The following is a 10,063-nucleotide window of genomic DNA, read 5'->3' as shown; positions in this document are numbered from 1 at the left end:
TATAAAGTTAATAACTTTTTTCCCATCACTACTGCATTTTTTTTGGTACCCAACAAATTTGGGGACCAAAAAAATAAATAAATAAAAAAAAAAAAAAAAAAATGCCAAAGGAGCCAAAAATACAATTTCCACACACATGAAAAAAAAAAGCCAGGAGAAACGCAAGACACAAGAAATTGCACTGGCATTTTTTCAAGCATTTCAAATTCTTTCAAATAAAAAAAACGCAGGACAAAAAAAAACCAATTTTGTGCTGCACAGTATTTTACTGCACTGCACCCTGCTATATTCTAATACACCCTAATCTAGTTACTGTGAAACTTCCCTAAAAATTCAACAATGGTGCCACATACTGACCATACAGAGGTAGAGACTAGCACGGGCTCTGCAGCCATTAAAAAGGGATTACAGTTACATTTACTGACTCACAAGCTACATCTTTTGATTAGAGGCCATCATGAAGAATAGTCTCCAAAGAACCTGCCAGACAAACATTTTAGGCGCCTTTCTTCAGCACAATGCCCACTTTACAGACTCATGTGTATGGCTGCACATAATATAAATTATAAATAAAATATAAATTATAAATTATAAATAAAATATAAATTATAAATTATAATTAAAATATAAATTATAATTAAAATATAAATTATAATTAAAATATAAATTATAATTAAAATATAAATTATAATATAAATATAAATTATAATATAAATATAAATTATAATATAAATATAAATTATAATAAATATAAATTATAATATAATATAAATTATAATATAATAATATAATATAATATAATATAATATAATATATACACCCTCTGTAAATCCCCCTCCCTTCTGTGCCACCCCTATATATTTAATGACCCTGTCTTGGTGCATAAATATTATATATATGCACCAAGAGGTGGGATATATTTATTGACCCCCACATATATTTTTAATGACTCCCTCTTGGTGCCCCCATACATATTTAATGAACCCCCTCCCCTATGTGCACCCATATACTGCTGTAGGCCCTTCACAGGACATACTGCCTCCAGCCATATATAGGATGCGGCTGCAGGCAGTATGTCTGTGTACCAGCCAGTTTCCATGGTCCAATCACTCCTCTAGTCTGGGGTCAGGATCGACTGCTATGGCCTATGGGTCTTAGCCAGGGGCAGACTGACAACACTTGGGGCCCCCGGACCAAAAAAGGCAAGGGCCACTGCAGCTCATCAATCTTCTGCCACGCCCCTATTCCACCCAAATCCCACACACAAACTAAGTTTTATATATGTAAGAAACACTTTACTCCTTGTATACCAGTGTTATTGGTCATGGATATTTACCTACGTTAAATATATACTACCACACAATAAACTGGATAATACCGCCATACTGTACTGAATAAAACCACTATACACAGACCATTATACAATAAAGGATCTGCATACAATATAAGTGATTATTTACAGGACCATATGGCGGTAGATATCAGCTGTACACAGGATGCGTATACCATATAGGCGATTACAGTTACATTTGGGACTCACAATCACATCTTTTCTGATCAGCGGCGTCCTCTCCTTTTCTTCTCGGTCCGGATAAGACCGCCATGTGGATCTCTTAACATCGGCAGGAAAAACATGTCAAACTCTGCATTTTTCCAGTGTCCTTCTCTCCTCTACACAATCTTTCCATCTATAGGCCCACAAACTGTAAGAATGCCCTCCTTGGTGTCCTGCACAGTAAAAGGGCAGGTAGGTAGGTAGCCAGGTAAATAGATAACTAGGTAGTTAGATCAGGAAGCCAGATATGTAGGTAGGTGACAAGCCAGGTAGGTAGGGGGCTAGCCAGGTACATAGATAGCTGGGTATGTAGGTAGTTAGCCTGGCATGTAGACAAGTAGTTAGGCATCCAGGTATAAAGTGAGTTACCCCCCCCCCCATTCATGTAGGCAGAGTTACCCCCCCCCCTCTTCCCCATGGGTATAGGCAGAGTTACCCCCCCCCTTCCCCATGGGTATGGGCAGAGTAAACCTCTTCCCCTATAGGTATAGGCAGAGTTACCCACCTTTCCCTATAGTCAGAGTTACCGCCCCCTTCTTCCCTATAGATATAGGCAGTGCCGTACCAAGGGGGGGGGGGGTGTCCCTCCCCGGGTGCCACTCACAAGGGGGGTGCCATGACTGAGTCACCCCCCCCAATCCAGTGGCGTAGCGCCTGGGGTGCGGACCGAACCGGGCGACACTAGCCTGATGGGGTGACACCATGCCGCTCAGTGACCGTGGTGCCCCCTCGTCTTCAGCTGCGCTCTCTCCCGTCCATTAGCAGCCCCATTACCTCGCTCCGCCGACCCCCGTTTGCATACACTTAAACAAACACGGGAAGAGGGGGCGTGAAAGAGGAGTTACAAAAACAGGAGTTTGAAAGCAGGAGGTTGAGATCGCTGTGAGTGTTAATTTCTGAACCCACAAGGTCTACAAAAAATTTGAAGTGTAATTTTGACTGTTTTTTTCCATATACATTTGTGAAATCCCCATAACTAGATGGCCTCCATGTTGGAAAATGCAGTCCAATGTACATCCTGTTCAATGTATGCAATCCTTGAACAACAGTTTGAGGGTGCATATTGTTGTGCGAGATGTGTGCTAGTTGTCCGTTTGGAAGCCCAGATCCTGCATCTAGAGGGGCGACTGGCAACAATGAGAAGCATTAACAACATGGAGAGGAGTCTCGTGCTCACTGAGCAGGCACTCTCGGGAATAGAGGTGGGGGAGGACAGTGGGACGGAGTTGCAGGACAGTCAGGCAGTTAGCTGGGTTACAGTTAGAAAGAGGGGTAGGGGAAAAAGTGTCAGGGAGGCTAGTCCTGAACTGGCACACCCCAACAAGTTTGCCCGCTTGGCAGATGAGGGGGATGCCATTACAGAGCTAGCAGAACTGCAGCAGGATACCGCCTCTGACCACCAGGGGGGTGTCTGCTCCAGTAAGGAGGGAGGGAGGGAGGAGTACAGGGCAGGCCAGACAGGTACTAGTGGTGGGGGACTCCATTATTAGGGGGACAGACAGGGCAATCTGGCACAAAGACCGGGATCGCCGAACAGTGTGTTGTCTGCCTGGCGCACGAGTTCGGCACATCGCAGGGACTTAGGCCGCAAGCTTAAGGCAAGGACCTCCAAGGTAGTATTTTCTGAAATACTACCAGTACCACGAGCCACACCAGAGAGGCAGCGGGAGATCAGGGAGGTAAACAAGTGGCTCAGAAGCTGGTGTAGGAAGGAAGGGTTTGGGTTCATGGAGAACTGGGCTGACTTCGCTGTCGGTTACCGGCTCTACCGTAGGGACGGGCTGCACCTCAATGGGGAGGGTGCAGCTTTGCTTGGGGAGAAGATGGCTAGAAGGGTGGAGGAGTGTTTAAACTAGGGACTTGGGGGGGAGGGAACCTACAGCAAAGAGGGGGAAGATAGTGAGGTGGGAATTATAAATGTACCTGGGGGTGGAGCGGAGGGAGGGGTTAGAATAGTTAATAGGAATAGGCTTCATAGGAAATTAAAACTTACACCCTTGAATCCCATTAACCCCAATAACATAAAGGATGGAAATGTAAAGTGTATGTTCACAAATGCCAGAAGCCTAGCAAATAAAATGGGGGAGCTTGAGGCCTTGATACTGGAGGAACATATTGATATAGTTGGGGTCACTGAGACATGGCTGGACTCCTTGCATGACTGGGCTGTCAATCTGCAGGGGTTTACATTGTTTCGCAAGGATAGAATGAACAGAAAAGGTGGTGGAGTCTGTCTGTATGTAAGAAGTGGTATGAAAGTCAGTGTGAACGATGCCATAGTGTGTGATGATTTTGAGGAGGTGGAATCACTGTGGGTAGAATTACAAAAGGAGGGAAATACTGAAAAAATAATATTTGGGGTAATCTACAGACCCCCTAATATCACTGAAGAGATAGAAGTTCGGCTTCATAAACAAATAGAGAGGGCCGCCCGGGCAGGTACAGTGGTAATAATGGGAGATTTTAACTATCCAGATATAGATTGGGGTCCGGGGTTGGCTAAAACTACAAAGGGGCGACAATTCCTAAATTTATTGCAGGATAATTTTATGGGCCAGTTTGTGGAGGACCCAACAAGAAGTGATGCCTTGTTGGATCTGATCATTTCCAACAACGCAGAGCTGGTTGGTAATGTAACTGTGCGGGTAAACCTTGGTAATAGCGACCACAATATAGTTACTTTTGACTTAAAATGTAGAAAACAAAGACAGGCGGGGAAGGCAAAAACATATAACTTTAAAAAAAGGCAAACTTCCCTGGGCTGAGGGCTGCACTACAGGACAGACTGGGGGGAGGTGTTGTCAAATACTGATACAGAAGGTAAATGGGACATCTTTAAAGCAACTCTAAATAACTATACATCTAAATATATACCAAAGGGGAACAAATATAAACGATTAAAACGAAATCCTACATGGCTGACACATGATGTTAAAAGAGCAATAAACAAAAAAATAGCCTTCAAAAAATACAAATCTGATGGGTCAGCGATAACATTTAAACAGTACAAAGAGCTTAATAAAATCTGTAAAAATGTAATAAAAACAGCAAAAATTCAAAACGAGAGACAGGTGGCCAAAGAAAGCAAAACTAATCCTAAATATTTTTTTAGATATATAAAATGCAAAAAAACCAAGGACAGAGCATGTAGGACCCCTTAATAATGATAATGGGGTGGTTGTCACAGGCGATCAAGAGAAGGCGGAGCTACTGAATGGGTTCTTTAGTTCTGTATACACTATGGAAAAAGGAGCTGGTCAATGCTGGTAACACATCATGTAATGTACTGAACTGGCTTAATGTAGAGATGGTACAAGGTAAGTTAAGGGATATAAATGTAAGCAAATCCCCAGGGCCGGATGGACTACACCCAAGAGTTCTTAGAGAGGTAAGTTCAGTAATATCTGTACCCCTGTTCATGATATTTAGAGATTCTCTGGTGTCTGGTATTGTGCCAAGGGACTGGCGCAAGGCAAATGTGGTGCCAATCTTCAAAAAGGGCTCTAGGTCTTCCCCAGGAAACTATAGACCGGTAAGTTTAACGTGCATTGTGGGTAAATTGTTTGAAGGACTTATAAGGGATTACATACAGGAATACATAGGGGATAATTGTATTATAAGTGATAGCCAGCATGGGTTTACTAAGGATAGAAGTTGTCAAACCAATCTAATTTGCTTTTATGAAGAGGTGAGTAGAAGCCTTGACAGAGGAATGGCTGTGGATATAGTGTTTCTGGATTTTGCTAAAGCGTTTGATACTGTCCCTCATAGACGTCTGACAGGTAAGTTAAGGTCTTTGGGTTTGGAAATTTTAGTTTGTAACTGGATTGAACACTGGCTCGTGGATCGTACCCAGAGAGTGGTGGTCAATGATTCGTACTCTGATTGGTCCCCGGTTATTAGTGGTGTACCCCAAGGTTCAGTACTGGGCCCGCTGTTTAATTTATTTATCAATGATAGAGGATGGTATTAACAGCTCTGTTTCTATCTTTGCAGATGACACCAAGCTTTGTAGCACGGTACAGTCTACGGATGTGCATAAGTTACAAGATGACTTGGATAGACTAAGTGTCTGGGCATCCACTTGGCAAATGAGGTTCAATGTGGATAAATGTAGAGTTATGCATCTGGCTACTAATAACCTGCATGCATCGTATGTCTTAGGGGGGGATTAAACTGGCAGAGTCACTGGTAGAGAAGGATCTGGGTGTACTTGTAGATCACAGACTACAGAATAGCATGCAATGTCAGGCTGCTGCTTCCAAAGCCGGCAGGATATTGTCATGTATCAAAAGAGGCATGGACTCAAGGGACAGGGACATAATACTCCCCCTTTATAAAGCATTGGTACGGCCTCACCTGGAATATGCTGTTCAGTTTTGGGCACCTGTCCATAAAAGGGACACTGCGGAGTTGGAAAGGGTGCAGAGACGCGCGACTAAACTAATATGGGGCATGGAACATCTTAGCTATGAGGAGCGATTAAAGGAGTTACAATTGTTTAGTCTTGAGAAGAGACGTTTAAGGGGGGATATGATAAACGTATATAAGTATATTAATGGCCCATACAAAAAAATATGGAGAAAAACTGTTCCAGGTTAAACCCCCCCCAAAGGACGAGGGGGCACTCCCTCCGTCTGGAGAAGAAGAAGTTTAGTCTCAAGGGGCGACACGCCTTCTTTACCGTGAGGACTGAATTTATGGAACGGTCTACCTCAGGAACTGGTCACAGCAGGAACAATTAACAGCTTTAAAACAGGATTAGATACATTCATGGAACAAAACAACATTAATGCTTATGAAGAAATATAAAATCCCATCCCTTCCCCAATATCGCGCCACACCCTTACCCCTTAATTCCCTGGTTGAACTTGATGGACATATGTCTTTTTTCGACCGTACTAACTATGTAACTATGTAACTATGAAGTTAGCCACTCCAACTCATTGCTAATTTTCACATGCTTTTTTTGTCCCTATTGGTCAAGGTACCCTAGCTTTCTGTGTAAAAGGGCAATTCTGGGTTCAGTTTAACAGACTGCTGTTTGAAATTCACTGATGCTCTGCTCCCTTATTAGATCTCTCCAAACCATTTTGTGCTTTTTGCATACTTTGCAAAATGTTGCTATTTTCTTTTTTGTGAATTACTTCATTTGAGGATTCAGATTTTTGATATCCTTTCCATTTGTCTTTTGACTACTTCTGCAAATTTTATTGTTTTGGTTCGAAAAGGGAAATCTTTAGGATATTCAATTCAAGGAACAATCATGGAGTCTGTATCCAAAATGTAAGCACATGTATTTGTTATTAGTATGTGTTTTAAAACTTAGACAAAAGTTGTAGATAGAATAGGTGTTATTATATCTTCATTTAGCCAGAATAGGTGTTATTATATCTTCATTTAGCCAAGTTTTTGTAGCTACTATGATTTTACAATCTTCATTGCAGTGGTGGTATGTTTAAAGATGCATTAAGTCATTGTGGGGGTAGGCACATTCCATTGCATTGTCATCAAACTATTTTCAGAACTATAGAATACCTTAGCTACCAAACCTAATTTAATTAGTGATACTGGAGCCAGTTATGACCCCTTCGCACCACAAACTGCATGAAATGTACAATTCATGTATTTTTATATATGAATACAGATTGCATTGCTTGTACATGAAGTAATATTAAATGCATCTTATTTTGTACAGTATTACTGTATTCTCTCTCTCTTCTAGAAATCATTTGTTATTTGGAGGCCCTGCTTGTATTGACGCATCTATAACGACCAGGGGTAGTGAAAAATACTACCGTGAGTCACTTATTTATCCTTTTCATTCTTATTGTTTGTTTGCTTTCCTGTCCATTTAACTTTTCCAACTCTTGGCTCTTAGGTTTCTAAGTGGAAAGAACGAATCTCACACACACATAATGGGGAGGATCTTTCTATAATTGGTGTTAAAGGGGTACTCCCGTTTTTTTTTTTTTTTTTTTTTTTAAACCAACTGGTGCCAGAAAGTTAAACAGATTTGTAAATGACTTCTATTAAAAAAATCTTAATCCTTCCAGTACTTTTTAGGGGCTGTATACTACAGAGGGAATGCTTTTATTTTTGGATTTCTCTTCTGTCACGTCCACAGTTCTCTCTGCTGACCTCTTCTGTCCATTTTAGGAACTGTCCGGAGCAGCATAAGAGGTCAGCAGAGAGAACTGTGGACGTGACAGAAGAGAAATCCAAAAAGAAAAGCATTTTGTCTGTGGTATACAGCCCCTAAAAAGTACTGGAAGGATTAAGATTTTTTAATAGAAGTAATTTACAAATCTGTTTAACTTTCTGGCACCAGTTGATTTAAAAAAAAAAAAATAATAAGTTTCCACGGGAGTACCCCTTTAAGTTACATAAGACAGCTTCACAACAAGTGGCTACTTTTGTGCTAAATAAGGAAGAAATGGTAAGCTCTCTTTTAGGATATAGGTTAACACAATGTGGAAAAATAATTATATATACATAATTTTTATTTATTTTTTTATTTATTAATTTTTCCACAGTCGTTTGATCTCACTTTTCCAAAGTAGACTTAAAAGTTGCTACACAAAGACTCGCCAAAGGAAACACATTCTTCCCATCGACCTCTGGAAGAGAGATCTATAATGTTTCCAATGACATCTTGCGTTACCACAGGAAGAAAGATTCAAAAAAAGTCACTTATTTTCAAAGTGCAAATATAGTGCCATATTTTATGTGTTTACCATCTTTTTAATCCTAGATACAAAACTTCTCGACATCTCTAGCCAGCTTGTCAGGAAGGTTTGTGAAACTTGGACCATTCCTAATTATTCAGACAAGACTATGTTTTCCAAATATCTGGCACATAACCTCATGACTGAAAGAAGCTATAGAGAAAAGACACTTACTGATATTTGCCATGGCTGCCACCTAGTAATACAAGCAGGGCAAGTCATGAGCGATGAGCCACAAGCCAGCACTTCAAAAAAGTACTTGATTGTGGGAGTAAAAAAAAAAAAAATTGTTGCTCTACAATAATCGATTGCTAAGTCATTTGCATTTTATATGTTTGTTATAAAGAAATCTGGATCCAGAAGATCATCGGGCAAGCCAGGATGAAGTAGACTAGACTCCAAAGGATGACGAGAGCGAGGAAGAAGAGGACATCACTTCCCAGGACACAATCAGTGACCAGGATGATACTGGCTGGACTTCAAGTTGAATAGACTGTCAAAATAATATCATTGCGTTTTGCTAATGAGTGGATGCTTTCTGTGATTGCATATTCATGTTCATTTATGTTTTATTGCAGAGAATAAACTCCCTCATTACCAGCAATGTCAACAAGGTCCCGGAAGCAGAGGCAGACATCACCAGCAAGCTCTATCAGGTAAATGTACCAGACAGATTGGAAGATTTGTGATTTTCCACCAAATAAAATCAGTGAATGTCCTGATCTCAGGTTATAACGTTGGACTTTTTCTTCATTCTTCTTTCTTATTTTATTTTTTATGAAAAGTAAATCTATACTTTAGTATCTATCTAGCTCATATCTATCTAATATTTATCTATATCAAGCCACAAGCCAGCACCTCAAGGTACTTGATTGTGGGAGTAAAAAAAAAAATTCTTGCTCTGCAAAATTGTTTTAAGTCATTTGCGTTTTATGTGTTTCCTATAAAGAAATCTGGATCCAGAAGATCATCAGGCAAGCCAGGATGAAGCAGACTCGACACCAAAGGAAGACAAAATGTAATCTGTTTGGTGCACCCAGAATCCCTGAGCCTCGGTTCGGGGCTGCAACTTGATACAGAAAAAATTCTCTCTCATTGTGGGCGTTTGCCTTATACTAGTATGGCTGCTAACATAACGGAAGTGGGGCTGCGGCGGTGCAGCATGAGTGAGAATAGTTACCATGACAGCTTTTGACGCTATCCGGCGATTGGTTTATCCAGTCCGCTCCTCCTCACTTCGGGAGCCAGGCGTGCATGTGCTCTGCAAGTGTACACCACGTTAGCATGGCAATGCAGTTTCTATTGTTTAGAGAAATCTGGTGAGTATGCGCTCCTATCAACAGCTGCATTTCAGAAACCTTGTTAGACATTGACTATATTAACTGACATTATGTTTTTCTATTAAGTAGAAAATCTTTCCCGCTACTTATATTTTGTGAGCACGGAGGAGATCTCTTTGGGATTTCTCAGTGACCCAGAGAAAACAAAACTATTTGAGCACCCTCTTGCGTTTGAAGACATTTAAAAATTACCTTAACCATATCCAGCAGTTTACTAGATTTGTGATTTTGGAAAACTTCCATGAAACCATCGGGGAGGACACCAAAGAGTCTGCCCAGTCCTTCCTTGCAGAACTGAAGAAAATACATGGAGATTAACCCGAACTTCACCAAAAAGCCACAAAAAAATTAAAGCAAGGGTTAGGCCATTAGAACTAAATTACACAGGGGGCAGTGGGAATTTAGTCCCAAATATTTAGCAGTTACTACCTTATTAATAT

The sequence above is a fragment of the Hyla sarda genome, chromosome 12 (assembly GCF_029499605.1).
Source record: "Hyla sarda isolate aHylSar1 chromosome 12, aHylSar1.hap1, whole genome shotgun sequence".
Taxonomy (NCBI): Eukaryota; Metazoa; Chordata; class Amphibia; order Anura; family Hylidae; genus Hyla; species Hyla sarda.
This window is presented reverse-complemented; position numbering follows the sequence as displayed.